Source organism: Carcharodon carcharias (assembly GCF_017639515.1).
Source record: "Carcharodon carcharias isolate sCarCar2 chromosome 27 unlocalized genomic scaffold, sCarCar2.pri SUPER_27_unloc_23, whole genome shotgun sequence".
Classification (NCBI taxonomy): Eukaryota; Metazoa; Chordata; class Chondrichthyes; order Lamniformes; family Lamnidae; genus Carcharodon; species Carcharodon carcharias.
The window spans coordinates 141,903-147,902 of record NW_024470639.1 but is presented as its reverse complement, the minus strand read 5'-3'; the positions used below and the strand labels follow the sequence as shown (position 1 = coordinate 147,902).

General features: G+C 43.4%; 1 long non-coding RNA gene across 1 annotated transcript; it reads right to left on the bottom strand.

Annotated features, from left to right (window-relative positions):
- Nucleotides 1-265: 265 nt before the first annotated feature.
- On the bottom strand, nt 266-1,868 carry LOC121273912. The gene is made up of 3 exons (XR_005942120.1): nt 1,787-1,868; nt 1,380-1,475; nt 266-359 (listed from the first exon to the last, which is right to left on the bottom strand). It is a non-coding gene; the product is annotated as an uncharacterized LOC121273912 (long non-coding RNA).
- Between the last annotated feature and the right edge of the window lie 4,132 nt (nt 1,869-6,000).

Sequence of the window (6,000 nt, the reverse complement as noted above, 5' to 3'; positions counted from 1 at the left end):
TAAACCTCTCCCATTCTCTACCTCATTTTCCTCCTTTAAGATACTCCGTAAAACCCACTTCTTTGGCCAAACGCTTGGTCACCTACCCTAATATCTCCTCATGTGTCAAACCTTGCTTTGTAACGTTTCTGTGAAATGCCTTGGAACATGGTCTTACATTAAAAGTGCGATATAAAACAAATTGTTGTTGTTGATTTGGACAAATATCACTGTTCCTTCATCATCGCTGGGTGAATAACCTGTAACTCCTTACCTAACAGCATAGTGGGAGCACCTTCACCACACGGACTGCAGCGGTTCAAGAAGGTCAAACATCATCTTCTCCACAGGTAACTAGGGGTCACAATAGGCGCTGGTATCTGTGGAGAGGGAAACAGTAAATATTTCAGGGTGTACAGAATGAATTACAGGGAGTAAAAGGTTGCAGAATTTGATGATCAATATAAGCTCAGAAGTGGAATAGAATTGGACTATAGTGCAGGAAAAACAACTCTTGACTCTGAAAGATACTGTGGGGAGATAAAGCTGGTAAGACAGCAGCACATGGTCGGGTGATGGGCAGCAGTGGAAACCTCATTGAGACACAGTCAGCACAAGTAACAATAAAATACTAAACATAACTCAAATAGATCCATTATTAGAGACAGAGGAAGGTGGACAATGGCAGAGAGGTGATCAGGGATGGCAGATGTGAAACAGAGCAATGGATAGACATGGATTCAGATCCTCAGTAAAGGAGCCAAACCAGCCCCAGAGATATGGAACGTCTCACAGAAAACAGAGCACAGCACTAAAAGCTCTAAATTGTACATGGATGGTGAAAAATACTCACCTCTGAAACAACTTCACCATTTTCAAATTTAAACTCTCTTGCTGGAGCCTGCAGCTGGAAAGATATCAGAAGCACTGGAGTCAGTGAAAAATCTCCCAGTTGAGGAAATATCCGGGGAGCAGGATGATGTCACCGTGTAATTGTCGATGTGTGATGATGTCACAGTGTAATTGTCGATGTGTGATGATGTCACACACATGGAACATCTGGATCTGTGCAAACCAGTGATCACCACACATTGTGAAGGATGTGAAGGGCCTTGAGAGTGGACAGAATAGATTTATCAGAATTGTTCGAAGGATGAGGGATTTTAATTGTAAGATTAAATTCGAGAAACTGGAGTTCTTCTCCTTGGAGTAAAGGAGCTTGAGGGGAGATTTGATAGAGGTGTACAGGATTATGAAAGGTAGTTAAATAAAAGCTGTTCCCATTAGTTGATTATGAAAGGATTAAGCGACAGAGATTTAAGATTTGAGGTCAGATCCACAACGTGAGGAAGAGATTTTTTTACCCAGTAACTGAAAATGACCTGGAACTCAATGCTTACATTTGAAGGCTGGTGTTATTCAGGTCCTGGTGAAACAAGTGACTTTCAGATTTTGATGCCTTGTTTGGTTTCACGTCTCCCTCCTCATCTAACATCCTGTAAATGGAATTCAAAAAATCCATCACCGCCAATCCAGGATTGAAATTCAGAGAGGAAGAACTTTTGGTTTGAGTTTGCTGTGTGTAAATCCTCCCCTTCTGACCCCCTGTAAAAGGAGTTTCCAAAATCCATCCCTGTCAGTCCACGATAGAAATTCACAACATTCTCTCCTCCTGCTATCTGGACCAGCATGAAGGCGCATGCGCCCTGCTGCACATTGCCCCCTATAAAGATGGCGGCCGTTACCCCGGGCCTGGCGAAGGGAGAAATCCAGATTTGCCCGTTCTCCGCAAACACAAGACCGGTACCTTGTTATTTGGGGTCTACACTGTGTCTTTGTGAAGCCTCTCTTCCCATTCCGCTGGCACCAATGCTCCTCACACATCCACTAACTCTGTTACTTTGCTCCACTCGACATTCTCTCACCGCCCCCCTCTGAATAGCTCCAGTCACAGACCAGCACTGCGCATGCTCATGAAAGAGACCACAATGCGCATGCCCCATCATACTCAGAAGTGCGCATGCGCAGTGTGCTATTGCTATGAGGATAGGGCACATTCTGGCCCGCAGTGAATGCTGCGTGACCACTCCGCCATTGAAAGATCATGTTTTAGCATAGAAACCTGTATCTTGTGATCAGAATACGAAGGGTGCCATCGGGGAAAGACATAAACTTGTTGAATCAATTGTTGCAATGGCCAAATTGCTCCAAGGTCCACCGCTATTCTCTCCTGGATGCAGAACAAAACCCAACAGTTAGATCTCAACTCAGTGGAGTCTCAGCAGATGGGGTGAGCTAGTGACTTTTCCCCCTTTACATGGAACACTTAAACCCTGTCTTGCAAGCATCTCTGCTCTGATTGTGGATCAAATCTTTTGAACTTTTAAAGTTGGAGTGTTATCGTGTGGGCAAACTGAATAAAGCCCTTTGCACATGTGAAGTATCTGATTGGTCTCCCACCAGCAAGACTGGGTTGCTGTGTCAGTAAGTGGGATGAGTATGAATCCCTTTCCAATTTTAGCTGGTGAACAATCTGTTTACAGTGTGGGTTTACCTACACATTTTCAGCTCCGGCATAGATCTCAAAATCCACTAGTAATGGGTTCCACATTCTTTGCACTACATAAGAAAAAGGAGAAGGAGTAGGCCATTCGGCCCCTTAAGCCTGCTCTGCCATTTAATAAGATCATGGCTGACCTCATAGTAACCTGAAATCTGTACCCCACCTATCCCCAATAACCTATCACCCCCTTGATTACCAAGAATATATCCACCATTGCCTTAAAAATATTCAAAGACTTTGCTTCCACAGTCCTTTCAGGAACAGAGTTCCAAAGTTTCACGGCACTCTGAAAGAAAAAGAAATCGCCTCATCTCTGTTTTAAATAGGTGACCCCTTGTTTTTAAACAACGATCCCGAGTTCTCGATTCTCTCACAAGAGGTAACATCCTCTCCAAATCCACCCTGTCAAGTACCCTGAGGATCTTATATGTTTCACTGATCAGGTAAAGTGATGCTAAATACTGCAGATGCTGGTTATCTGAAATAAAAACAGAAAATGCTGGAATTCTCAGCAGATCTGGGAGTGATTGTGGAGAGAAAGACATGGTTTTCATTTCAGCTCTGTAAGCCTTTCATCAGAACTGCATTGCATCTGAAATGATAATTATGCCTCTCAATCCAAGGATGCTGCCAGATGTGGTCAGGGAACTCAAGAAAGCAATGAAAATCCCCTTTGAGGAATGGAATCCAATGCAAATGAAGGGTGAACTGCCCGACTGACCAGAGACAGTCAAAGCACCTTTCCCTTCTTTAAGACGCTGGAACATTGACTCTGATGTTATCAGTGAAATTAACTGACCTGAGATAGTGAAAGAATTGTCATTACTGCATATCAGGAATTCAAACCTAATGTCGGCTTTGGGAAAATCAGAATACTTGGTAACAGACAAGACACCGAAAGGCTCGAAGGGAGGCGGCTCCGTTTGTCAGAGAGCTGAATCCCAGTGACATGGATGTGTCTGCAGTGGGTGGGATCAGACTGTTTCCATGTATCCATAATGAATGTCTCACCCTTTATTTTGGAAGAATAAAACTGATAGAGCGTGATAACCATCTGTGTAGTGGCAATCTGAAGATCAGACTCACTGACACCCTGGTTGGGATACCTTGCAGTTAGGTTGGTGTAAATGTCTGTGGCGCTATTGGTCAGCATATCTGCCTGTTAACTGAAAAGTTGATGATTCAAGGCCACCCAGGGAGGGTTAAGGTTTATCCCCCTCATCACCAATCATTGCCACACAGTTCTGGATTGTCTTTGGATACTTGGGCCGCAAGATATCTTCCCCAAAACGGTGGCAGGTCTTTTGTTGTGCAGTGAGCTCCCACAAAAACAGCTTCTTTTTAAAATTACGTTTTCTGTCAAATACAGTGAGAAAAGATTTGGACTCACGATGTACCTTCATCTAACCCATTAGTAATCCATGAAATTATTGGAATCAAACGAACTCATCAATTATTCTCTCTTCCTCAGCTCCACAGTGACTGAGAAAGGGAAAAGCAGAAAAGCAGCAATATTCCTGCCCCGCACTCGCCAATCACCCGCTACCAGCAGAAAGCGGCGACTGCAGCTTCAATCAGCGGGTTACTGCCCATCCCTGGGACGCGAGATACTCCAACCAGGGCCAAACCTCCCAATACACCGAGCACAGGCTCAGGAAAATACATGCATATCATATCCCGCTCACTAAAACTTCGAGCAGCATTTACAGAATTCCCGAGTGACTGAGTCACAAATAAAAGTCACACCAACTTTCTAAACTTATCACTGTAAAATTCCTTATTTTATTGAAAAGCTGACTGTTGTGAATCTGAAAATGAGCACCATAGGATTTGTGTTACTGAGTGACTTGTTTTCCATTATTTGACCGTCAGGTTTGCAATTCAAATTGTGTTGGATATTGAATTGAATCTGATTTCAAAATGAGGACACAAAGCAGATAATTATTAAATCCAGAAAAAACTCCTGCAGAAAATGGATCACAGTATTTGGAAGGAGGTGCAGCTAAGAAGGGGAAGATGTGAATGATGTTATTGATGATTGAGAGGAATGCATTGCAACCTTCGGGCATTTGTTGGCCGATTACGTTCCACACTTTAAAATTCCGACCAAGCTTAGGTATCAGGTGGAAAGCAACAGGTTTATCCATGTATGTTGGGATACGAAACAGCTTTTTCACATGGCTTGCTAGCTCAGTCGGTTGAACATGATATTCTTAATGTCAGAGTCATGGGCGCTGTCATCGCTTAAAAATCTGAATAAGAGCCGTATGGACTGGAAGCATTGACACTGTTTCTCCCTCCAGTTGCTGAGTTTTTCCAGCATTTCTGTTTGTTTCAGATTTCCATCATTCACAGTTATTTGCTTTTATCTTTTTACTTTTAAATATTGCTGCTTAAAAAAAAAACAACTAATCACCGCGGCTCCTGTGAAACTTACAAGGCAGACATTCACCACTGAAAACAACTGACACACATCAAATTCAAAACACTTTCATGTCGCATCTCCTTCTGCTTCTGTTCCTGCCTCACCTCCAGCTCCCTCTGCCCGTTCAGCCCCCAGGTCAATTAGCTGCCCGATGCAGACACAGTCAGTTCGTGGGAATGGGTAAAGCTCGTGAGTAAGGAGACACCTGGATCTCATCTTCCTGATTCTCCCAGATACTGATTACAGGAATGTGCCCAGTGCCGATTATCCACAGTCACTCTCTCCTCCCAGTTGTTCAGCTTTGAAATTGATTTTCACACTGGGTTTCAATGTGAAGAAAGCAGAGCTGTGATAATCTTATATCGTTCAGCAGATGTACTGCAAGAAGGTGCATAACAGGCTGATGATAACAGTGCTCTTTGGACACGGTGAGCTCCAGGGAAGGATTTGGACCATTAACGTGTCGTTCAATTAGTCTCGTGACAAATCTCGTGCTGGAAATGACAAGAAAACTCGCTGAATTTGCTACATGTTTCGGTTTCAAAAGAGCCGAAAACAAGCTAAGAAAGTACTTAACTAAAACAGAATTACCTGGAAAAACTGGCACAGCGCTGTAAGAGGATCTTCCACCCATCGTGTCTATGTCCGTTTTGTACAAAGAGCTTTATAATTAATGACAATTTCCTTCTCTTTCTCCTTAACCCTGTTTTTTTCACTTTCAAGCCATTGAACAATTCCCATTTGGAAACTCGGTGTTAAGGAAACCAATATTGAAAGCTTCAGCTGGTCCCTCACCTGAGCAATTACGTCAGCCTTGCTCCAGGGACTGACGTTTGCAGTGATTTACGTTGGTGAGAAGTTCAAGGCAATATAATTTGCAGGTAAACCTGGATTTTTTTTTTATTCATTCACGTGCTGTGGGCTTCGCTGTCTGCGCCAGCATTTATTGCTGATCCCTAATTGCCCTTGGGAAGGTGGTCTACCTTCTTGAACCGCTGCAGTCCATGTTGTGTAGGTACGCCCATAGTGCTGT